We start from the raw sequence: 27299 nt of genomic DNA, 5'->3' as shown, positions 1-27299 counted from the left end.
AGAGAACACAAACCTTCTAAGCTTCTAAAAGTGGCACCTGTCATGGCTTGATCTACTTGTTTTTTCAAGGTCAACTCCACAGCATGCATTTTTTCCCTGTGCTTGTTGTACTGCTATTTCTTAGAACAGTGTCAGTAAAATGGGACCACTGACACCTGAGTTTTCTTAAACAAATCACGTCTACCTGTCCATATAATCAAAATGCCTGAAGTGTGAATATTTTGAAAGTATTCACATCTTACTAAAGTGATTATCTGTACAGCTTGCTAGGAAAGGATTTCAGTTTTTCATTCCCAGCAGAACCATGGTGGCATGATTGCTAACAGGAATGAATTCAGGCTTGTGTTTATCTATTTCCCCAAAGAAAATTCATCATTTCTCCACAAATTTATAAAATAGTTCTTGGGTTTCCTTCCCCTTTCTTCTTACTCTTAATAAAATAAAATAAACATCTGGATGTAACTTCATCACAGATGCTACAAGCAAGTAGAAAAAAAATGCATTTACAAATTCTCTTATCTTGCTTATCTACAGTATATAAGCACAACCAAAATAGTAAAAAAATGTGGAGTAAATTAAAGTACAATTTGGGGAATAAAGAATTCAGAGAATCTCCCAGGATAAACATTTATAATAAATGGATAAAGTCGTAAAATAATTATTAGTTTACCTATAGACATTAGAAATCCATCACTTACTGATAATTAACCCACCTAGAAAAATCACCCAAACCCACAACTTTTTAAACAAAATTTTCTTTACCCAATTAGTAAATTCACTTTTTAGTAAATTCACTTTTTAATATTTCAGTTCTATCAAAATCAGCAGGAAAATCTAAATCTGAAAAAAGAATGATATTTATAGAAATTAAAGACTGTAATATCCTTATACTACATGTTTACTTTTGCAGCCAGACAACCCATGATCTATTCAATCATCACTTCAGAGATATTTCTTTACTTAAACAGAAACAGGAAGGAGGAGGAATGGAGGTGACTTCCAATTTCATGTTGACTTTTCCATTGAGTTTCTTTGGAAATCTGGAAGGGAGTGTTGGAAATCAATCCTCCCTCCCTCTCTCCTTTCTAACCTATAACTTATTTTGATGCTTTGGATTGTTATGCAATTCACATTCTGTTTCCATGTTGTCATATTTGTAAATACACATTTTGGTCCCCAAAAATAGATAACCTAGATGACTTTGGTCAGTTTAGAACAGTATTTTACAAACATGGTAACTTTTAGATACATAGATTTCAGCCAAAACTCCCCAGTAATCCTGTCTACTGTTGACAATTAAACAAAGTGAAAACATTGACTCTGGCTCTAGGGGGCAGTGCTCATCTTTGTTTCTTAGCTGAGGGAGCCAGTGTTGTCTCAAGACATTTCCATGACCATGTGACCAGCATGACTATACATCAAGGTCAATTGAATGCTGTTACTTTCCCACCAAAGTGCAATTTATCTATTCGCATTTGCATGCTTTCAAACTGCTAAGTGGGCAGGAGCTAGGCCAAGAATGGGAGCTCACCCTTTCATGCTGTGCTTAGGTCTCAAACCTGGGCTGTCAGCTTTCCAGCTGACAAGCTTAACATCTCTAACTGCAGAGCCATTGCGGCTCCTACTAAGGTTAAGAAAGGTTAATCGTATTTGAAATTTTAGTACATGGCATTGCAAGGTTTCAGTCTCTCTTTTTTATTGGTTTTATTGTGTTTTTATCTTTGCCAAAATAATGCATCTTTTTCAAACAAGGGCAGGTATTTATTAATAACTTTATTTCTTCTTTTGAAGGGATTTCAGATAAACTATTGTTGTGACAGCTGGTTATTTAATTTAGCTAATATGCTTATTCATAAAGGAAGAAGAGATAGATTATCTAACTCAAGGGTCCCCAGTCTCCTGGCTGTGGTCTGGTAATGGGCTGTGGCCCATTTGGAACTGGGCCACGCAAGTGGAGGGCAAGTGCATAAGTAGGCAGCTCTGCTTACGTGACTGGCAAACAAGTGTGTGTGAAGGTCCATTTTGCAAGTAGCGTGTGTGCGCCCCAACACTTGTGAAAATAGAGCTGCACACACTCGCCTGCCACTTGTGTGGAACCATCGTCTACCCCCTTCCCCCAACCACAAATCTGGAAAGGTTGGGGACCGCTGATCTAATTGATTTTCCTGCATATTAGAAAGGATTAGATTAGCTGCTCACTGGAGTATTTTCCAACTCTACAAGCTTATGATTCTAAATACTTTGGAGTCCATCTTACTCTATGAGCTTAGTTGTTTGTTTGCAGATGTTTCATTATCCAACTAGGTAACATATATTCCAAATACATTTGTCTGTACTAAAACTTTTATTGAATGGGAAAAAAAAGAAATATTTTCCTTTAAAATTGCTCACTTTGATTTTTTTTGTTTAAAGCTTGCCTATCTGTTTATTTCCCCTATCATCAAAGATACATTGGCAGGCAATATGGAAGGACTTTGTAAAGGGAAAGAATTTGTTGATACTAAGAATAAAAAGAGACAATAGGCAAAGCACTTTAATGGCAGCCGTATTAAGGAACTAACTAAGCAACCTTCATTAACAGTTTGTTTAGTTTCATACAGTGTACCCTGCTGTGCCTGAATTTTCTTCATCTTCTTCCCCCTAGTTCCCCTTGCTTAAGGATGTTTTTAGATGTTTCTCTTCTTTTTAGGTGATTGCCATAGAATATTCTCTATTCTTTGATGTCTTCATCACACCAGGGGTGGGATTCAAATTTTTTAACAACCGTTTCTGTGGGCGTGGCTTAGTTGGTGGGCATGGCTTGGTGGTCATGTGACTGGCTGGGTGTGGCCAACTCAACCTCACTCACATCGAGGCATGCATCTCCTCGCCTGGCCTCTCATGACCGTGGGGATGCTTCAACAGTCGTAAGTGTGAAAAATCATCATAAGTCACTTTTTTCAGTGCCATTATAACTTTAAATGGTCACTCCACACAAGCAAAGTACCAGCAAAGAGGGAAAAAATACTCCAGAGAAGTTCCTGAGACAGGAAGTCTAGTCCTGCCAAGAATGTAATCAGGGTTAACGGAGAGGCAGCTTCTGTAAGGAACACCAGAATGTCTCCTTCCTGCCTTCCTTACAGGATTAGGCCAGTAATTTCTTCTAATAACTGGTTCTCCAAACTGCTTAGAATGTTAACAACCGGTTCTAGTGAATAGGTGCATACCTGTAGAATCCCACCCCTGCCTCACACTGAATACTGTGCTCCTCAAAGAATGCTTTTGGTAGTCTTTGCATGTTAAAATAAGTTTTTGAGCATTGATACAACCAGAAAATGCATGAAGGTATTTTCTGGTTCAGGCAAGAAAGGAAAATGATGGATCAGGATAATAATCTCCTGTAACAATTACATCTCAATATATAATCCCATAAAATTTGATTCTAGGTTAGAAGGTTTGGTATACAGGAGGCTATTAATGCACTGCATGACTATAGTGATTTAAAGAAGCTGAATTTCCCCCCTGACATAGTGTAATTGGTCTACTATTATCCAATGAGGTCTGTAGTTAAGTAGGGATTTGAATTGAATTTGACTAATTCTAATCCAACTTCTTAACCATCACACCACACTTTTCTTTTTTGAAATCACTTTCAAATTTCTTTTTATTTTTTATTTAAAGAGAAATGATAAAATGCTTTAAATTAATCAGGAAATGCATGCATATACAGTATAAGCGTTATGATACATACTAAGAATTTGTGTAAACCTACCTATGTTATAAATCTTACTTAATTTTACTTACTTAAAATCTTTAAGAAGGATTTTATTGTAATTAAATATTGTTAAAAGAATAATTGGGATTTCTCAATGTGTGAAATTTATGAACTTGTTATGAAGTTCTTACTGCAAGTACTATTCTTTGTTAGTATTGTTTATTTTTATTGGTCTAGATTTAAAAAAAAATAAACTGAAGTTCTGATGAGATACACACGCTTTAAAACCAAATCATATTGCTTTTTATTTGCACTGATACAGTTGAAGCATTTTACAAACAAATTTGAGCTTCTTCAGTAGAATATCCAAGGCACTGGTACAAAAATGACTCTGTGAGGTAGGACACGTACTTTTGCTTTAACTGCATCTGTCTTCCATTTGTTTGGTTGTAAGTATGAAGATTAAAGATGATCTAAGGTGCTAGATCTGAAGGGAAACCTTTTATCCTTGTCCCTTGAAGATAAGAAAAATAGATAAACAATTCCCCATGTCTTTGCCAAGGGGCTATAGAAGGTATTTATAGCTGGCTTTCAAATGATGGGATTTTATATCAGTGGAAAGGGAAGTGTGATGTCCCCCACAACAGCAATTGTTAATCATCCAAGATTCGTGTATAATCCTAATTATACTTTTCTATAGAATGACCTTTGATTGATTAAGGCATACTGTTCTTAAAAGCATTTTTTTTCTTTGTCATTTTCTGCTCTTTAATAATATTATTTACAAGATGGAATTCATAAAGAAAAAAAGTAAGTCCAAAGCTGTCAAAAGTGATTGAATGAGATTTATATATTCCTCATATCTTGATGAGCCGTGGTGGTCCAGTGGTTAGAATCCAGTACTGGAGGCTACTTCTGCTGACTGCTGGCTGCCTGCAATTTGGCAGTTCGTATCTCCCCAGGTTCAAGGTTGATTCAGCCTTCCATCCTTCTGAGGTGGGTAAAATGAGGACCCAGATTGTTGGGGGCACTATGCTGACTCTGTAAACCACTTAGAGAGGTCTGTAAAGCACTGTGAAGCAGTATATAAGTCTAAGTGCTATTGCTATATTGCTCTCTCTCTCAACATAGTGACTGTGGGCAGTGAACAACATTTGAAAAACAAAACTAATTAAAATATACAATTCATCATATATAATGACCTGTGTAATTTGGTGTGATCCTCAAATTGAGTCTTTTACACCAGGGGTCTCAACCCCCAGTCTGCAACATGCCAGCGACCGGGCTGTGTAATCAAGTGAAGCCCCATCCATGGGATGCAGGCAACGATAAACCATTCCCTCTCTGCTGAAAAACTTTTGTCCAGGGAACCAGTCCCTGAGGCCAGTTAAGTGCTGCTGTTTTACATAACAGGACTGAATGAAAGGAAAAGTAGAAACTTTCTTTTCTAGCTCATATTTTAAAGGAGTCTCATAATGTTGATATCTCACTTTTAAAATTAAACTACCTAAATACCCTTAGAAATCAGAACAAATACAAAGAGGATCCGTATTTTAAGTAGACCTGTCAACACTTTTAGAAGAATATAATTCCTTCATGTGGGTTAGGAATGCTACGAAGTCTCTGGGAAATGTGAAATAAATATTTATAAAGAAGTGTTTATTTCCCTACAGTACAGTAAAGACATACAGGTGAAACTGAAAAAATTAAAATATCATGCAAAAGTTCATTTATTTTAGTAATGCAACTTAAAAGGGGAACCTAATATATGAGATAGACTCATTACATGCAAAGCAAGATAGTTCAAGCCATGATTTGTCATAATTGAGAGGATTATGGCTTACAGCGCATGAAAACCTCAAATGCACAATCTCAGAAAATTATAATATTGTGGAAAGGTTCAATATTCTAGGCTCATAGTGTCCCACTCTAATCAGCTAATTAAGCCATAACACCTGCAAAGGGATCCTGAGCCTTTAAATGGTCTCTCAGTCTGGTTCAGTAGGAATCACAATCATGGGAAAGACTGTTGACCTGACAGTTGTGCAGAAAACCATCATTGACACCCTCCATAAGGAGGGAAAGCAAACAAAGTTGGATGTTCCCAAAGTGCTGTATCAAAGCACATTAATAGAAAGTTATGTGGAAGGGAAAAGTGTGAAAGAAAAAGGTGCACAAGCAGCAGGGGTGACCGCAGCCTGGAGAGGATTGTCAGGAAAAGGCCATTCAAAAGTGTTGGGGACTTTCACAAGGAGTGGACTGAGGCTGGAATCAGTGCATCAAGAGCCATCACACACAGACGGATACTGGACATGGGCTTCAAATGTCGTATTCCTCTCTTCAAGCCTCTCCTGAACAACAAACAACATCAGAAGCATCTTACCTGGGCTAAATAAAAAAAGATATGGTCTGTTGCTCAGTGGTCCAAAGTCCTCTTTTCTGATGAGAGCAACTTTTGCATCTCATTTGGAAACCAAGGACCCAGAGTCTGGAGGAAGAATGGAGAGACACACACTGCAAGATCCTTGAAGTCCAGTGTGAGGTTTCCACAGTCTGTGTTGATTTAGGGAGCCATGTCATCTGCTGGTGTTGGTCCACTGTGCTTCATTAAGTCCAGGGTCAAGGCAGCCGTCTACCAGGAGCCGTCTGCCAAAAGCACCAAACCTTGTTCAATGACCGTGGGATTACTGTGCTTGATTGGCCAGAAAACTCGCCTGACCTGAACCCCATAGAGAATCTATGGGGCATTGCCAAGAGAAAGATGAGAGATATGAGACCAAACAATGCAGAAGAGCTGAAGGCCGCTATTGAAGCATCCTGGTCTTCCATAACACCTCAGCAGTGCCACAGGCTGATAGCTTCCATGCCACGCCGCATTGAGGCAGTAATTGCTGCAAAAGGGGCCCAAACCAAGTACTGAGTACATATGCATGCTTATACTTGTCAGAGGTCCGATATTGTTCTATGTACAATCCTTGTTTTATTGACTGCATGTAATATTCTAATTTTCTGAGATTGGGGATTTGGGGTTTTCATGAGCTGTAAGCCATAATCATCACAATTATGACAAATTACAGCTTGAACTATCTTGCTTTGCATGTAATGAGTCTATCTCATATATTAGTTTCACCTTTTAAGTTTCATTAATGAAATAAATGAACTTTTGCACGATATTCTAATTTTTTGAATTTCACCTGTAATGATGACAAGTACAGTTATAAGTTCAGAGCTTCAGATTTTAGATAAGTTCATACTACTGATACCAGTAATACATTTATAAATTGAAGTGATTTGGGGGAATTGTACTGTTGTGCAAGAATATTTAAGCAACTTTCCACTATTTTATAACCTAAACAAAAGCACTTTTATTTGAAAGAGGCTTAATAGACCATAATTCAACAATAAACATTCAGAGTCATCATCATTTTAGCCATTGCCTATCCACTGGATGAAGGCCGTTTCCTCATATTTCCAACATTCAGAGGAGAATTGCTAATTCAAATTTATAGATTTTACTCCAGGGGATGGCGAGTTGGAGAGATCTATTTCATTATAATAGAACAAGGCACAAATCATGTGCCTTAATTGAACAAGACTCCACATAAAAGTAGATTCTTTTGGCAGTGCCATGGTGATTAACAGGATGAAATATAAAGTATAAAAAAATTAAATATAAAATATATAAAATTATTTTCTGCTCCAAATGAAATCTGAATTGGCTATAAATGACTCATCACATGCTATAATCCTATTTGGGCTTGAAGAACTGACGTATCATTGTGATTCTGAAAAGTAAGTTTTTTGATCAAGCAGGATTTGCAATCTAGTGCCAATCAATGTTTTGGACTTCAATTCTATAATGTTTTATCATTATTTATGCTGACTATAACTTATAGGAGTGACAGTGATTACACATGGGTGTATCATGTTTCTATCCCTTCAAGATAGATACCAAAACCATTCTTAATCGAAGCGTGCTAAGGAAAAGGAAACCATTAAAAAGCGATGTTTTACTCTACCTTGCTGATCTGATCCAAGTCAGAAAAACATCCTCATACGGCTCTTGATACAAAAGCAAAACATAAAGGAATGCATATAGAAATCCATATGTAAAAATTAAGAGAGAGAAAGTTGGGTATCATCTGGGGAAAAATCGTAATCATTGTGTCCAATGTAAGCCAGATACTGGTGTGTAAAATATTCATGAATTATGCCAGTGTAAACAAATGTTTATTATACATCATTACATATAATTGATGTGATCCAAGAGTTATATACAGAATTGGGCAAGTGCTTCTATCATTTTAGTTTCATTCTCTGGACTGAAGTCAGTGTAAAAATACTCATATATTAAAATTCTAATGATAAAGGATGTGCAATGACCACCTTTGTATTTTCCCCCCTATTCAGTTTCTGTCAGAAATCCAGGTCTTTATTAGTGATTTTGACAGGTCCAGAATTGTTTTATATTGTGTCCTGAGTAGCAATATTTCTTTTTTTTTGCTTTGAAAATCATCTCAGCTGCTCCATAGACTGCTGCCTGGTAAGTTGATAGTTGAATATATCCAAATGTCATCTGAATGAACACTGCACATTTTGAAATCAAGGCTTTGTATTGCTCTGCAAAATGAAAAGCTGGTAATGAGCAGTTGCATTATTAAAAACAACAAGGGAACGCCTGGGACTTTAAAACAAACTTCTCTAATTACCACAATTTAAATGTGCAGCATTAATACCCAACAAACCTATTATAAATAAAAGCTTAAAAGCTTTTAAGCAGGAAAAGAATTAGACTCTTGAATTCCATTAGTGACATCTGATATTGGAAGACATTAAGAAAGTGAAACAGCATAATGCTTGCTTACTTCGCTAACTCCATTTATGCCAAAGTGTATCAATTCTACCAGCTGCTGTGCTAAAGCAACCAGGGCTTGAGATCTAGCTTTCTGAATGCAGGGATACAAAAACAAAAAAACAAAACAGCCTCTGACATATGGACATATTCATCTGTTGGAAGTTAAAACCGACCCCTGTCCTAGGAAAGTGAAATATTTTAGGATATACTAAAAAGACAGAATGCTTCCCCTAAAAAGAAAAGTAGAAACTCAGAGGCAGAAACTCAGCCCCCCCCATCTTTGCTAATGGGCCATTACTCTGGGCCAGTCTATTTTACATAACAAAGTTCTACTCCAGGTAGAGCTATAATAGGAATTGCCCAAAGCCCTTTCATTACATCATCATCCAGCAAGGCTCAACCAAGCCTGGGACTCAGGACATCCTACAGATTTTTTTTTAAAAAAACAAGTTTTATTAAAAGTTTCAACAACAAACAAATCATTACATATTAAATCTTTCCCTGTCTTTCTACAATAATTTCCCCAATATTCTCATAAAACACAAACAAACACAAACAAACACAAAAAAATCTTTTAGTAAAGTACCTTGGCCCCAGTTACCTCTCTTTGCATGGGCAGCGCATATCACTCTTCACAATTCTATCTTATTTAATCCATCTTAATTAAATCATTAAATTTGTATCTTTTGCCCATTCATTATCCCTCTATCTCTTCTTATAATAAAAAGAATTTCTCCTGAAATCACTAATCAGAGTATGATGCCTTTCTATCCTCCCCTAAGTTAGTAAAATTAACATTCAACATAACAAATACCCAATTTGGTTCTGCTTGGTACATTCTATCCACCAAAAATGTTTAAATACATTGTATCCTCCTTTCCTTCGATATTTTATTACATTTTAAAAATCAATCATTATTAAAAACTTCAACATTTTAATTTCTTATTAAATCTTAAACCATTCTAATTTACTATTTCAAATATAAATGTTACAATACCATCTTCTGTACCTTAGCAGAATCTTTCTTACAGAAGTTTATATTTCATCCTTTGTCTCTAAAAAAAATCCCTCTTCTCCCATCCAATTTTAAAGCTTTGAGGCTTTTCTCCGCCTTTCCCCTTTCTTTCTTCCCCCACCAACTCTTCCTACCCACCCCCTTCTTCTTCTAACCTCTGCCTTGCTGGGATCCCTTCTCTGTTGTGTTCCCTTTTTCTCTTGTTTGCTATCATTATATTTACTTTGCATCATATTTTTCTCTTTCTCAAATGTTTTTTTAGATCTTAAGTCCTTCATTTTCCTTGCTCTCTTCCTTCCTTCTTCCTTAGATAAGTTTTGGGATTCAATGAAGATGGCGTCTTCATCTCTTCCTTGTTGTTCTTCTTCCGTTTCCATCTGTTCCATTGTCTGTTGGTAATTGACCAGCGCCATTTCTAGAAATAGAAAAGCTTTTTCCATGCCATCTTTGCAGGCTGCTTTTGTTTGCTCATATTCATCCCTCAGGTCTTCAAAAAGGAAAGCCATTATAAATAAATCTTTTCTTTTCTTTATTCCTCTTTCTTCTTACACCAACCAAATATTCCGAGAGAAAGGTAAAACAATCCCAAAATCCACAATCCTCAATAGATCCAAGCAAGCCAAAATTCCCCCTTCCTCTTCCAGGGGTGGTATCAAACAAATAAAAAAAAAGAGTCCAAATCTATATTTTAAAGCCTTATTAAAATTATATTTCTGTCCTCAAATCTTCAAGGCATCTCCTCCAACAAGATCCAAATTTATATATTTTCTTTATCCTCTCCCTTCCGGCTTAATTCCGTCGGGAGGAAGAGTAAACTTTCCTTTCAGCACCTCAAAATAGCCGCTTTTTTTTCTCTTGTGGAAAAAATCATCAAAAAACCATCTTTTCCAGGAATTAAATTAGATAAATCTCAAAGCCCTGGGTCGACCAAGAAGAACTTTCACTTTCAATAACTTTCTCTTCTTCCTCCTGCGCATACTTGCCCGGCTGTCGACTTCTTTGTGGCGGCCATTGCGGACCGCCGCTGCACCGTCCCTGGTAAAAGGGGGGTTCTGCCGGCCAGGGAGGGGGTCTGCAACACCCCCAAACCCTTCCTCCGGATCCCCCTTACCTTCAGCTACCCCTGCAGGGCAGCCTTGCTCCGCACCCGTCCGGGTCGGAGCCCCAAAACGGCTAGCGCGGCAGGGATCGCGCAGCTTCGCGAATCCCTACCGCTCGCGAAGCCGACAAACCGGAAACTGGGACATCCTACAGATTTTGTAGTGTCCCTGACTAGCTAAGTCTTCAACCTGGTCCGCATTCTGAGCGGGAGCACCGACTGTTCCCATTGGTTGGTGCCATTTGACAGCAGACTATATAAGGAGCTGTCAAACGGCATCAGCTGCTCCAGCCAGCTGGCTGCCAGCCCAGCTGGGCAGCCACGATAACCTGTTACTCTTCAAATAAAAGAAACGTTATTCTTCAACTCCGTGTCTGCCTGGTGTGTCTGTCTGCCAACACAACACTGGCGACGAGGATGGGATTACAGAAGAGACGCCCAGGCAAGACAGCTGAGCTAAGTCACTGAAGAAAGAGCTGAGGCCACTGAATGTCAGGAGCTGCAGGCAATCTCTGCGCGCGCCAAATTTAAAGAGCCTCCTCAGCTGAGGAGAAAGTCACTGCCTAACAGGCACTGTTGCGTGCGCCCTTTTGAGGGCGCGAAACTCAAAGTCTCCCTGACTGAGGAGAAAGGCACCACTGCCTGCGTTTCAAAGAGCGCAGAAGGTCTAAAGCCTCCCCAGCCGAGGAACAGACATTGCCCGAAAGGCACTCCGTTGGCACTACCAAGAGCGCAGAAGTCTAAAACCTCCCTAGCCGAGGAACAGACATCGCCCGAAAGGCACCCCCGTTGGCGCTACCAAGAGCGCAGAAGTCTAAAACCTCCCAGCCGAGGAACAGACGTCGCCCTCCGGGCCTGTGAAGGCCGGCGAGACCGCCTCCCGTCTCGGCCGCCGCCGCTGCTTCCACCGCCGCCGCTTCCACCGCCTCCGCCACCGCCGCGCGGCCTCCGCCGCTGCGCGGCCGCCGCTGCAGTCGCCTCCGTCTCGGACGCCGCCACGCGGCCTCCGCCGCCGCGGCCTCCGCTGCAGCCGCCTCCCGCTCGGACGCCGCCGCCCGCGCAGCCTCCGCCGCCGCCGCCGCCTCCCGTCCCGGTCCGCTGCCGCCGCTTCCACCGCTGCCGCCTCCGCCTCTGCCGCCGACAGTCCGAGCGCCTCCTCGACTCCCACCGGCTGCCGAGCGACGGCCCACTGCCGGTGCTGCTGGCGCTGCTCCTCTATACGCCGGTGGGGCTGTGCCTGCTGCTGGTGCAGCTCTTCGTGGGCCTGCTGCGATTCAGCTCCTGGCCCTTCACCATTGTGGACTCGATGCAGCCATTGGCTCTGCAGGTCTGCAGGCCCTTCGTGGCTATGAGCATGGCTAGCGCTTCCTGGTTCACTGAGCTGTTTTGGACTTTCTCGTTACTTTCACCATTTGTTAAGTAAAAGTCTCTCTGCCCTCTTCCATGTGACTCTGGGGGAGGGGTCCTGTATTTAGGGTGGTGGGTGTCAGGAGCTGAACAAGGGGGCGTGCAGCCACCATTAGGGTCCTTCCACCTGGCCTTACATCCCTTGGCGGTGGCTATATGTCCCCAGGGGGTCAAAAGCTAGGTGGGTGGGAGGTTGGATTGTCACTACCCTAAGGGGGGCCGAGGGAGCACGACGTGCCTGCTCCTCTTTTGGCCCTTAGGCCTTGTCCTTCGTAGTCAACTCCCTAACTCAGCGGTCCCCACATATCCCTTCACGCAAGCCACACCTAAACTTGCACGCTGCTCGCCCAAATGGAACTGGCCTGCCATCTCTGCAGCTTGTTACCAAACAGGCGACTGTCAGTACTGACCCTCAGCCCTTAGGATCAGGGGACCCCTACTCCACCACATGCTGGAGGTCACCAAGGCAGGGTCACTCACCAAGCTTGTCAGGGTCTCCTTCCCAGGCTAGGTGCTCCTACCCTGCCCACTAGTTCAACTTCCTCTTCTGTACCATGGATCCTCAGAAGACGGGGCCGCACATGCACTTAGCTAGGGGAAAGGGGTGTAGTGTCCCTGACTAGCTAAGTCTTCAACCTGGTCCGCATTCTGAGCGGGAGCACCGACTGTTCCCATTGGTTGGTGCCGTTTGACAGCAGACTATATAAGGAGCTGTCAAACGGCATCAGCTGCTCCAGCCAGCTGGCTGCCAGCCCAGCTGGGCAGCCACGATAACCTGTTACTCTTCAAATAAAAGAAACGTTATTCTTCAACTCCGTGTCTGCCTGGTGTGTCCGTCTGCCAACACAACAGATTTTCCCCTGCATGACCCCATGGGAGTCTGAAAACCAATCAGAATACAAGCTCAAATTCAAATCCCAACATAGGGCATAAAACCAAGGGACTCTCAGCATCTCTTCCCTTTTCTTTTTCTTCACCCAACATCTTGAAGTATGTGATCATCCTTTTCACTTTGGAGCTTTGGAGCCTTGTGGTCTTGTCCACCATTAAACCATCTTTCCAAGCAGTCACCATGTTTCCAGTGTCTTTCTTCCCCACTTGGAACTGAACCCAGAAGGCTATTTCTTCCAACACATCTAAAACAAAAACATATGACATATGGACTCATTCATCTAAAATCTTTGCACTCCTCATTGCAGCAAAAAGAACTATACTAGTGAACTGATCTTTCTACAAGTGCCCTTGGAAGCAAGCAAGGGAAGTTACATAGAATTTAATGCAGAAGCTGAAGTAGCCATGAATTACCAGTATTCTATATATTTTTTCTTCCAAAATTTCAAAGGCATGGAGGATGGAGGACTGACAAATATAGAATAGAGTAACAGAATAACAGAGTTGGAAGGGACTTTTTTTTTTTGGGGAGTCTTCTAGTCCAACTCCCTGCTCAAACAGATGGTTGTCAAATCTCTTCTTAAAAACCTCCAGTGTTGGAGCATCCACAACCTTAGTGGGCAAGTCATTCCACTGATTTATTGTTGTAACTGTCAGGAAATTTCTCCTTAGTTCTAGTTTGGTTCTCTCCTTAATTAGTTTCCATCCATTGCTTTTTGTTCTGCCTTCAGGGGATTTGGAGAATAGGTTGATCTTCCTTTTCCTTGGGGCAGTTCCTTAGATATTGGAACACTGCTAGTCCTTCTTTTAATTGAACTAGCCCATATCCAATAGCATTCTTTATATATTTTCCCTACTCGTTGAATGCAAAGGCAATTTGTTTACTGCTTTGCATCATTCTGGTCATCTTTCCTAAGTGCTGTTTTGAATTTGGATCATCACATTTGCCCTATTTTGAAAAAGTACAGAATGACTGTATCTTGAGAAAACATAGGGGAATCCACTTTAGACTGTCAGAGGGACTTCTGAATACCAAGGCTAGACTTCCTTCAACAAATAGTTGTCCTGACTGGATGTAAATGTTGATAGATCTGCTGCACAAATGTATGAAATGACTAAAGTGTTAGACAGAGACTGAAGCTACCTTGAATAATGATACCCATTGCACTGTTGACTTGGGGGCGAGAGATAAAACAATGTCAAGATGATAGCTACAGCCACACAATTAAAACCCTAGTTAAAAACAAAGGAGCAAAGTTAGATTATGTGCATTTTTAAAATCTCCCTTTCTCACTCCTGTAAATGCTTCTAGTTCACTGAGTACTTTTAGGCTAGATATTATCAGCTAGAGAGGAGTGGGCTCGGAACAAAGACATTCAGATTATGTTCATCCCTTGGCACAAAAGACAGCTGCATACTTTGGGCCGGTCCATCCCTGTCAGCTCTAATCTAGGACAAGCCTGCTGATAAACACTCATCTACAGCACACATTGATAGATTCTCTGTAAGAAGGAAAGTGAACGCAGTCCAACGAGAAGCAGATCCTGCATCCATGAAGGACAAACTCTTCAGAAAAACACTATAGCACTATTTCTTAACCTACCTTGCAGTTAGTATTGATAGAAGAGATTATTTGTAGCCCAGGGTTGAAATGAAGAGTGTTTGGTGTTCTCTGAGCTTGGTTGTTTTCTTGCAGATGTTGCCCAATGACTTTACCTAGTCTGGATAATGAAACAACTGCAAGAAAACAACCAAGCTCCAAGAACACCAAGGACTCCTTGCTTACAGTTAGTGTAACATGAAGGAGAGCCTTCCCATTTGTGCTATTTTGTCCTTCCAGAAGAAAAGTAGGACACTGACATAAACAACTAGAGCAACCAATGTCTTTTTCATCTTGTTTGTAAGCAGAGAAGTCAAAGGAAACATTTCATCCAAGTTCTCCAAGGGCTAAATCAGTGCCAGAATTTAACTCTCAAACGTATCGTATGAAGAAAAAGAAAAAAAAAACCTGAAAGAAAGAACCCTCAGATAAGCACAGAATGCACATTCATTTTGTATTCTTTGAGCTAGATAAGTAAAAGGAAACCTGCAGTGGGCAGAACTAGAAAAATCTATATTCCTGGACTTTGGATTTTAACTATTGTCCCAATCTAATTATCTACTGGGCTGGTATAGCTATCTATTGATTGTTATACAGAATGATTTTCTACTGTTTGTTTTAATGCCTATTTTCATACTCTGTGGGTTAAATTAGCCCCTTAGAGGTCACATTTATTTCCTTAACACTTATGCTTTTTAAAATTTCTAGCTGATTAATTTTTATTTTTAGATTCCTTTTTCAGTTGGTTATGAAATAATGAGTGATTCAATAGCAAAACTACCAGATAAATGCACATCTATACAGGTGTTCCCCACCTATTTCTTTAAGCTTACATTTTGTCTTTCTTTTCATACCACATTTCAAGTGGTTTATAACAATATCCAACATAAGAGAGAAAAATAATACAATTAAAATCAAGCCAAAATTAAAACCAGTGTAACTAAAATCAGAATTAAAGTCAGTTAAAAATGAAAAGCCTGGTGAAAAGAGAGGGTTTCTTAGTATGATATAACATATATTCCTAGACAATTTATCTTAATAAATTATCTGAATACAATTAAACCCTGTTCTGATATTTGAGCAAAAAGTAAGTCTCCTAAGTTATTTACTGAGGGGTAACATGATGAACATATTTAGAAAACAGACAAATCTAAGGGCATGGTATGGAGGTGTTTTGTTTAAAAAGGAGAGAAAGAGAGAGAACTTCAGCAACAAAAATCTAAGAAGCAATTTTTTTCTTTAGATATATTTTGGTGTCTCCCAATATAGCAGAACTCATGAAGTTATTCAGGAGAAACAGCTGGCAAAAGCTGTCATAGATTACTCTGTCAATGAGAAGTGCAGGCCAGAAGAGTATGGGAAATGCACGAAAGCCAATTTGATTTAGTGGTTAAGGCATCACATTAGAAACCAGAAGACTGTGAATTCTAGTCCTGCCTTAGACATGCAAAGTTGGTGAAGTAATTTTAGGACAGTCACTCTCATAAAACCCTACCTACCTCACAAAGGTGTTGTTTTGATGGTGGGGGAATAGGAAGAGATAGGAATATTATATATGTTTGTCAGCTTGGATTACTTATATAAATAAATCTGGGAAAAATAAATACAAATTAAAAATGTATCTCTCTGAATATTTGCTCAATTTTCAAAATTACCGGTAAAATAATTTTTCTTACTATCTGGGATCTGCTAAATTAAGATTATGGGTGGTTTTACTCTCACGTTTTTAACATTTTCTATTGCAAACCAAATGTCAAAGTAGATGGTCATTTGATGACTGAGGAAAAACATGTATTTGATCCTGCATTGCTTTCGTACACCTGGGGATGGATTTTTCCATTAATGGCAGCAACTTAAATCTCACTGTGGAACACGGACAGTGAGTTTATCCAATTCTTCCTTTTCTCTGCAAACCTCTGTGCCACTTTTAATTTAGGCTGCTATCCTTAGGGACTCACAGTCTTTAAGGAGCAGAATATAATTCAGAATATGGCACTGAAAGGAGAAGGAGCATGCTTTATATTTTGCATTACTTTTACAATATATTACAGTCAGTTGTGAATGTCTGCTTTAAAGAATGACACTCAGAAAGTATTTTACAGTGTTTTTTACCTGCTCTTTCTTAGCATATAATCTATCTCATTCACAGATCTTGTGTAAAGTATATATTTATAATTTGTCTTTAATTGCATGGATATATGAATAGAATAGACACATACCTTAGATGTTTGGTTAATCACTTCAATTGTTGTTAGTAACATGATTGTCAAGTGAATCTGGCTTCCCCATTGACTATGGTTGTAGGAAGGTCAGAAAAGGGCCTCCATGATCCCAGGACACTGCAACCGTCATAAATATGAGCCCATTGTCAAGCATCTGAATTTTGTTCATGTGACTCTGGGGATATTGCAACAGTGGTAAGTGTAAAAAATGGTCATGTCACTTTTTTTCAGTGCTGTTGTAACTTTGAATGGACACTAAATGAACTGTTTGTAAGTCGAGGACTACCTGTACAGCTGAAAAATCATTATTCAGTATTTTGCTTTTTTGTTCTTTACTACCTTTGCTTAAAGCTTTGAATCTTTCAATTAAAATATGTGCACAATAGACAATTTATTTATTTATATATTGCATGCTTGAATTATGATTTGGAAACAGTAGCCTCAATTTCTGTGGGCATGACAGAATGACAGATAATTTTGGAAAAAAAACATTTTGCAGGGTCAGCTAATCTCTATTAACATATTAGGTTTAATTAATTAATTTGATTACGTCACCACTGGTCTAAACTTTTCTTCCTCTTTCCTCTCATTCTATGGGCTGCCACAGAGAGGAAGGGGTCAATATGTTTTTTAAAGCACCTGTAGGCCAGACAAGGAATAATGGATGGAAACTGAACAAGGAGAGATTTAACTTGGAAATAAGGAGAAACTTTCTGACAGTGAGAACAATCAACCAATGGAACAGCTTGCCTTCAGAACTTGTGGGAGCTTCATCACTGAAGGCTTTCAAGAAGAGATTGGACTGCCATTTGTCAGAAATGGTGCAGGGTCTCCCACTTGGGTGGGGGGTTGGACTAGATGACCTATAAGGTCCCTTCCAACTCTGATTATCTATTTCATCTTTAGTTTGGAACACATTATGACACGTATCCTCCTAGAAGTCAACGTTCATTATTCTATTTTCTCATTTCCTTCTTTATTCCTTGTTTTCTTTTTCTTCTCTCTCATTTACTTCTTGAAAGCAGAGAAGGTTTTACCAATGAAAACTATATTTGATTCCTGGCAGAAGTCCCCAAAGACAGAAACTAAGTTGCTGTCAGTCTAGGAAAGGTAATGATTTGCAGTGAAGGAATGACAGGAGAATGGGGTCCTTAACTTCTCACTCTTTTTTCTGCATGATACTAGAATGTGATACAAAGGAGAACAGATCTCACTTTTGAAGGGCTGTCTGAAGACACACTCTCTCTGAAAAGCTTTCATGTCCTAGGTCGGTTTGAGAGATATAGACACAAAAGAAAGAGAAGTAAAGGCTTGACGTTTTTTAATATTAGAACCTGAATAACCAAACAGAGGAAGGCCATGGATCACTTGGTTGCAATCATCGCCAAGAAAAGTAGGAAATGAGTCATCATGTGTTGTAGAAAATAGGTATGAATTTGATCGTATACATCGATTAGTAACTCTGTAACAGCAATCTACTCCCCCTAGAAATTTCAGGGACAGCAATATATATAGAACACTTTGCAGTATGTGCAATTACAAGTCTAGATTATCTGTTCAGGAAACATTGTAGCTGGAAAACCAGAAATAATTAAAAGAGGCAGTCCTAGGGCTTATGATATGTTCAGAGTTACCAGATGTCTGGCAAAAAAACTGTGTGTCCTTCTTTTGGTCCTCATATCCTCCATCTGGCAGTATAGATTTAAAATAAAATATTGTCTGGGTATTTGAGTTTGGGGGTGGTGGGGAGGCTGCTGGTACTGTCAAATTAGATTCCTTCATTGATGGAACCCACAACATTCACTTCCTGCAGGACCTAACCGGATAGGTAGATGCATTTAGGGTAAGGCTGTCCCTCAAACAACTTGTGCCGTGTTGTAGTTATCTGGTTGTCATCTAGATTCCTGAAGATTCCAGCCATTTATCAGCCAGTGTTTAAAAACTAATCCCTTCCTTTCAGTATTGGTTGTAATATATTTTGGAGCAGGGCTGGTACTTTGTCTTCTTGCAGTTTACTTTTTGTTTAATATCTTTTTTGTCTTCTCATTTTCTCCAGAATTTTTCTTCACACTGTCAAATAATGACCAAATAATAGTTCACATTCAGAATATTTTATTCTTCGGTAATTCTCTATTTCATTACAAACATTCAGATCAATCATGCTTTTATTCACGCTTTTTTTTTCACGTAAATGCATGGAAATATATATTTGAACTATATATTTGAGACAGACTTTTTCAATCACATTTTTATTCTATTTCCATTGATATGGATGAAATGACTTGATTAAACTATGTATTTTAAACATAGGCCTTTTGCTAAGCAGATAGACTCATCAGTCACCATTCTTATTTATTCTTATATTTCCGAATAGCCCATCACCTTTGCAGTGCTCTGCCATCTATCTAGTCATCCATTATTATCATCTAATAAAGTTTATTATCATCCACATGGATCACATTCAATCAAAATGTTGTGCAATTTTCCTTGAACTTGTTCCTGATTCTTCTATGATCAAAAGGAACTGATAAATAGCATACAACTATTCAAGAACTTTCAATTACTAAATTGTATATGATGCTGTAGCATTGTAGATTGCATCAATCCATTCATTATGACATGTATTTAGCTCTCTCATTTATGTGTGTGTGTATGTGTATGTGTGTGTGTATCCCCCCGCAAGTCTCTGCTTCCACTCCATTCAGATCTATAATATCTCTTCTTTTTCTCCTATGATGTATTTAGTCAGCTGTTTAACATATATTCTTCCAAATTTTAGCAAAAAAGATAAAATTAAATAAATGTTCATATAAACTGTGCTGCATCCATGGCTGAGCTTTACTAGATCTTAGCAGCAAAGCTGGTTGTTGTCATTACCATTTTTAATATATATCAATATATTTTGACAATTGGTAAGATCCCAGCTGTCCTTTCCTCTCCCATCTAGTGCCACCTATTAGCAGGAAAAGTAACTATCGATGTCTCTACATGGGATATGTGGACCAACTAGTCCATTTGCATTTGTTCTTTGCTATAAGACTGTCACTCTCCTTAGAAATTAGCAGCATAGTGCTATCTGAAAGAAAGACAGAGAACTACATAGTGCCATTCACCTGAAATGCCTTGTGTAGAACAGCACAACAAAAGTATAACATCTTTTCATATGACTATTGATCTCCCAGGTTTCCAGGAGATCTCTAGAAAATGAGAGCCAGTGTGGTATAATAGTTAAAAGTATTACATTGGCCCCAGGGGAATCCAAATTCGAATCCACCTTTAGTTACAGTAATTGGTGTCTTTAGGCCAGTCATTCTCTCTCAGTGAATTCTACTTCATGGACCTGTTGTAGGAAAATATATGGGGAAACACTATGTACATTGCCTTGAGCATGAATGAAAAGATGACATATATATTAAATAAATGAATATATGGGGAAAATACCTGAATACTTTCATCAGACTCTTTAAGGTGCAGATGTCTGCATCCCCAGTAGTTATTGCTGCTAGCAACATCTCCAAAAGGAAGACAGGAGAAAGGAACCTCCCCACATCCCAAGCAACCTGTCTTTACATTCTGAGCCTCCCCCACTTCTTCACTCCTTTTGCTTTGGTGCCCATCTAAGCCACCCCAGATTAACTGGTTTCCCTCCTCACCTATTTGGTTAAAGTACAATATTTGAGCAGATTTGGCTGGAGAGCTTTTGCCATCATGCATCATACATCCCTTACTCAAGGCCCAATCCTCTTCAAATCCCCTCCTTGTGTTAGGTTGTCTTACCCACATCTCTGGAAGAGGGAGGAAGACAAGGAAAGGTAGCAGTGAATGGAGAAGCTGGAATGATTAACCTGGCATTCCCTCCCCTCAAAAAAATAAATAAATCCTGTGGGAATGCTTCAAATGCTTTAATGTTTCCCCAGCTGGATTCAAGACAATTATTTTATGTTCCATCTAATGAAGCATTTTTATCATACCTCAAATGGGAGAACAGGAAACATGATTAAAAATGGTTTGGGTTTTGTTGTTGTTGTTGTTGTGCTGTTGTCAGTTGAACTGATTTAATTAGCAAAACTAAGCCTGGGCTTTTTTTCTCAGCTTTCTTTCCCATCTACTCCCCCTTCTTTCTGTTGCCCAGAAAATTCTTGTTAGTTGTCTACAGTGGATACTACTTTCTCATTGCCTTCATTTTCTTGTACACATTTTTCATCCCTCTAAATTAGGCATGTTGCCTTTCTCTGAGATTTTAGTAGCCTATACAACTAACAGAGAAGTTAATTATGTTGCAAGGGAACTGCTGAGCTATATTAGCAGATCACCCAAGGAGCAAAGAGACATTTGGTTGGGTGAGAAAGTGTGAATGGATATGAGAAAAACCTAAAATAATTTCACACCATCCCTACAGAATCCAGTCTGTAGAAAAAAAAATGTGAAAAGTTAAGCAACAAGTGGATCCAAAGGGGAAAAGTACAGATGCTTTCAACTGAAATGCCTCACCTATAGAAATCTAGGACGACATTAGTGAGCAATAAAATGAAACTCTTTTATCCTTGTAGAAGAATATCTCTTTCAGAAATGAAGTTTTCATGTGTATATTGATCCCTTTTCTGAGTTGCCAATTCTCATTTCTGTTATTTCAACCTGCAAGGGTGAAGGAATCAGCCTATAGAAGGCCAATCTTTCTCACAGCCAGAACAACATGGCAAAAGGAAGAAGGAAGAGAGTGCTTGCAGCATTTATTTACCTGGTTAATAGGCACCAAACAAATCACTAATTCAGACCTTGGCATTCCCAGGTTCATCACTAATCACTTCTTAGAGTGTCTGCATGGCAAGATATGTGCAGGAGGAAAAGGAAAGGTCCACTTCTACAGGGGAACAGCTAAACTAGGTTCTAGGCCACCCTCTGAAACACAGTTAACAAGGAAGTCTCATGCTTTTTTATGCGGGATAGGAGGATATGTTTTTAGTTTTACAAATGCACATTTTTGTCTTATTTTTGTCACTACTCACTTTCTCTTCTATTCTCTTCTTACATTCCGAATTGATTTTTCCACATATCAGAGTTGTCAACAGATGGACACCATGAATATGCACATCAAGGCTGTCATCTAATGCTTTTTAGAGAAAAAAAAACAAGGAAAATACGCTATTAACCATACTCGTTTCTCTGAAATATGCAACATTTCCTGCTAATACAATTGATAGGGACATAATCTTTGTCAGTTTTGGCAGATTTTGCACAGACTGCCAGAAATTCAACAAAAGGTCAATATCACACCACGCACACATGTATGCTACTCTATGCAAATTAGGATCTGTAATCTCAAGACTATCTTTCAATATTGTTGCTCCCAACCCACCAACTCAAATAACAAGGCTAGTTAAATATTCATATACAGAGACAATCTAATGCAATTAGATCACATTTAGAAACGTTGACTATGAAGTCTTATCAATCTAAATAAAAATAAGCTAAATAAACAAATATATTTATTCTACCTCCAGTACACTAAACTACAAAAACTGTGTATCTTTTCAATAAAACATTAAAATATATAAAACCAGGATAGCAAGAACAAAATTAATTAATACAAATATATCACTTAATGAACAATTTATATGTAACATAAATTGTAAGGCCTTTTTGGTAATATTACGGAATGTAGAAAGGAATCAATTTGAACCCTTTGAACCCCATTTTCCCATTAGCCCATTATTTAATATGTTACTGATCCAGCTTCTACCATCACACCCACCAGCAAATTTGGCAATAGAGCTTCACTTCACTTCACTATAATCAGACAATGCATCTAATATGATAGATAGCTATTTTCAGCATGATCAACTCATTGCTGAAACATCACATGACTTTTATACTTTTTTTAATACACTTTCCCCACCATGTATAATAGATGGATATTAAAAAAACAACAACATTTAAGAAACAACTCTGTCCTTGAGGGAATGGTGAGCAAAACATCATGGACCATGTAATATGCCGATTTCAATATTTTGGCAATATTAATTGTACCCATCCAGAGAAATTTTCTGAACAGAAAGATCAAATGTATCTTCTCAGATATGCACATCTCTAGCACCTGAATAAAGTTTTGCACTGTAGGAGCACTAAGCCTCCTACATCACCAGGAAGACATGAGATGTTTCAATATTATAAAGGTTATTGGTCTTTTTAGGTTTTATTTTGATTGCATAGGTATTCAACCTGAATGCTTACAACATACACACGTACACATACACATGCCTATCTATGCACATACACACACATTGTAAAGATGCTTTTGTGTTGCTACTGTGGTTCAATCTTAGTTTTCATATAGATTTCTTTACTTTCTTCATTTATTCTTCATTTTTATGACATTATATGAAAACCAACAGCAATGCAAGTTCAATAGAAAAATAAGTTAGTTAATAAAACAGACTCTATTGTGTTAATTAGTGATACTTCCATGTTCTCTACAAATAGATTTCATTTAATTAATTTAATGATACAAGTCATTTTAGCTATTACCATGATGCCAATTTCTATAAAGTTCATAATTTTTTTTCCAAGTACAGACTTTTTTTAAAAGTATGGTATGACACTATTGTTTATTTTTATTTTTTTTAATTTGTCAATTGCTTACAAGATAATAGGTATAAGTAAAGACATAGTTATGAATACATGGATACATATAAGAAAAATAAAAAATATATAAAAGAAACAATAGGACAGGGATGGTAGGCAAGTCCACAGGTTCAAAAAAGTAGATGTTTTGAATGAATGGTGTTGTTTTTTTTGTAATTGCCAATCAAGAGTAGTGTGCCTTAGGCTCATTCTGTCTTTCATTATGCAAAACCACTAGAATTTGACAATAAGGTGGGCAGCATATAAAGTGAATGAATGAATAAATAAATAAATAAATATTGTGATAGAAAGTTATCATAAATAGACGGATTTTTTTCTGAATGGTTCCATTCATCTGTTTCTAAAACACCAATGCACAATGTACAAAAAAGAATTCACAGTTAAGGTCAGTGGTGGGATTCAATTTTTTTTTTACTACCAGTTCTGTGGGTGTGGCTTGCTGGGCATGGCAGGGGAAGGATACTGTAAAATCTCCTATCAGAGGTGGTATTTCCTGGTTTCCAAACTACTCAAAATTTCCAGTACCGGTTCTCCAGAACTGGTCAGAACCTGCTAAATACTACCTCTGGTTAAGGTACTCATGATGCATGAGGTATGACAGAACCAGCCCAAACTGCTGGTGATATAGTTGCCAAGGCTGAATTACATTGACAACATTTATACAACATGACTTCTTCAAGAAATGAAAAGAATTCTATGTGAAAACACAGAAAGCACTCCTGGGAAATATATTGAGTCAGAAAATAATGCACAATAATTTACTACACAATATAAAAAGTCTGATTATTTTTTTATTACTGTACTACAGAGGATCATTCATGGTGCACTGTTGTCTTGACTGAAAAAAGAAACAAAAATATTTTGAAAGTTTTTACACAAGTTTCTCTAGAAACTGTGTTATTCACTGGATAGTTTTCCTAGAGACAGCAGTTGGGAGACTATATTACAGCTTATTCCTGGATTTCTTTTATTGTTCAAGCAGTATTTATCCCAGCACATTCTAGCTCAATAAAGTTCACAGTTTAGCTGTCTTTTAATTGGCAATATCATTAATATGGGCTTTAGAATGCATACATTTCTGTGAACAATATCACACATCACCTATCTTTGAATGAAGAAGCAGGGCTTTTGAAAGAAACTTTACTCTTTGTCAAATAGCTGACAAAGAATTTGCAGGAATGTTGAATTTAAGTCAGAAAGGAGTAAAACAGCTGGAAGTAACCTTTTAGCTAATCAAGACACAGATGAGCAATTAGCCAAATTGGACTTGAAGAAGGTTGGCAAATTGCCTACCCCATGAGGGTAAAAGTGCCTCAAAGTGAAATCTCTAACTTTTTGGTGCCTGGGCTGAAGGAAGGTGGAAAGGTGAGGAAAAAAACAACCTAAGGACTATTTTTCTTGAGATCAGTGATGTGCAATAGCTTTATCAGGATTTTCAACTATACATTTTTAGCATCATCAGTGCTGTATTACTGGTTTTAACAGCCCTTTTTTTTTTTTTTTTTGGTGTTCTTATACTATTAGTGTTCCTATTACAACTCCTTGAAACTGCAATCTCGCTGAATTTACAGCATTTAGTTCACAATTATCTCTGGCTTATCAGTTCATTTCAGCCCCATTACTATTCTGTAAATAGAACTTTGGCCTTCCTTATGGTTTGCCTCTTAGTTAAACACTCAGAAAACTCCAGCTTAGGGCAGGATAAAACCAAAAGAAATGGCAGATTCTTAAAGTCTAGAAATCTCCCTGTTTAGGAATTAAACCATCCATCTATATAGTCTATTGTTGTAAACACAAATGAACAGCAATCTTTCATGTTTTCAGTGAAGAATTTTCTTGCCCTATCTGAAAATGCCATAAGGATGTTTTTGGGGTTTCCAACATAGAGTGGATTCTATAACATTGACTATGATTCAAAGAGTTGAGTTGCAATGGTGGAAAAAAACGTACTTTAATTTGACAATACAGTGAATGGAAGACAAGACCGCATCATATCCCTTCTGAAGACAGAACTGAAGAAAGTTCAGCAAAAATGAAAATACCTGTGGAAACAAATGCTTCATAGGGTGTAGATAGTTCTTGTGCATACAATTTGTCATGGGAATAAAAGGAAGGGAACAATGTGTCACTGAAACTCTCTTGTTGCTTAAGTAAAAATGTAAAGCCTGTCTTTACATTTTTAAAACGTGTATCAGTGATTAATCTTGTTTCCATGAATAATACCTGCTTCTCAGTTGAAAGGAATATGAAAGGAAATGATTTGGAGATATTGATTGGTGTTTCTTATTGATCACAATGATTTGATTTAATTGACCAAAGTTAGGCTTTTCATCATTGTAGTGTTGACTGTATAGAAACTAAAAAGCAAAACCACCTAAAAAAAATTAGCATCAGATTTCAGATGAAACTTAAGAATGCAGAGGAATGTGGCCTAAAACCATAGCTGCATATTATGTTCTCTCTTTCTGCTGATAATTTGTAGAAAAACAAAAAGACAGTATGACGTAGTTGTGCTATTTGGTTTACTGTTTTAAGAAGTGGTCACTTGATGCCAGAAGCATACTGTCTTGCCTGCAGGCTACACAGTTTTTTGGATCGACAACGTTTATTTTAGATGCCTACATAAATAATATAACCTTTAAAAGAAACAAAGCTCTTCTATTTATAGTTTAATTTGGATTATGAACAAATGCATGGACAGTACAACTAGGCAATCTCTTTGGAGCAGGTGCATGGTTTGTGATTGCTTCATAAATAAGGCATTGTACAGCAAACAAAGAAGGAAACTTGCTAAGGAACAGTTACAGCTTGTTGGTGCCCAACAAAATCAATAACAAAATCTGAGAAGTATTTATGGCTGGACAGTTGGCAAGAATGACTCATCAAATTAGGATGGCAATTGAATGACTGGTGAACTGGAAAGGGAAGGGAATAAGAATTTTCCTGGTTATAGAATCTGAAACTATCAAAGCAAGGCTGTGGGAGAATAACAGTTTGTTAAAGGGGAACAAGATGAAAGGACACTGAATGAAATCAAAAGCTCTCTGGAAAAGAAATTACAGTGCATATAAAGGTTATGCATGTCATCTAGCAATAAATACACGCGTGATACTGAAAAGGGCAAAGCAAATGGATAGAGAAGTGCAGGAACAATCCAAGAAGAGAGGAAATAGCTAGCAGTTGTTATTTGAAGCTCTTGGGCTGCACTACACTTGTTGAGCAAAATACAAGCACAGCTAGAGAAGCAAATGACATTAATATTTCATAGATGCATATTCGTGGGGGGACTAGAGCTGAATAATGAGGATTTGATTTAATGACAAAATAAACAGTACTGAAAATCAAAACCAATAGCAGTTTAATGTTTGGGGGAAATACACTTCCATCCTAGAGACAGAATTGTCATATAATTCAACATCCATTTGGAAAACACATTAAATTAGATTGCACGTTTTAAGCAGCAAGACCCAATTTGGCAGTCCTGAAGGCCAGAATGAAGGGTATTGGTGATAAAACAAAGCAAAAGAAAACGAGAATTTATATGAGGGTTGAAAACAAATTTTATAGTAAGATAGCAGTTGGTTACTTTCCCATTTGCTCTTGCTAGGGCATCTAGCACAGGATGGCATTTACTTTGTAATTCAAGCGCTTCTCACATTTTCTAAGAGAGCCATGTATTTTTTTTGAAAGAAACACTTCATTAGATGTGGAAGTAGACCTGCCTTTTACCAAAGTCTTCACATTAGAAGTCTGTTTGCTGAAGCAAAATGGCTTTCCATGCACATGGATAGGAAGCCACACCAGCCAAGAATAATGAATAATTGCTTCAAAGAAATGAAAAGGGATCTTGGGTGAGGTGGGCAATTTTCATCCT

Source organism: Notechis scutatus, chromosome 1 (assembly GCF_049901735.1).
Source record: "Notechis scutatus isolate UNSWTSFEM ecotype Mainland chromosome 1, rNotScu1.2, whole genome shotgun sequence".
NCBI classification, from domain to species: domain Eukaryota; kingdom Metazoa; phylum Chordata; class Lepidosauria; order Squamata; family Elapidae; genus Notechis; species Notechis scutatus.
Note: the sequence above shows the minus strand (reverse complement) of the source record.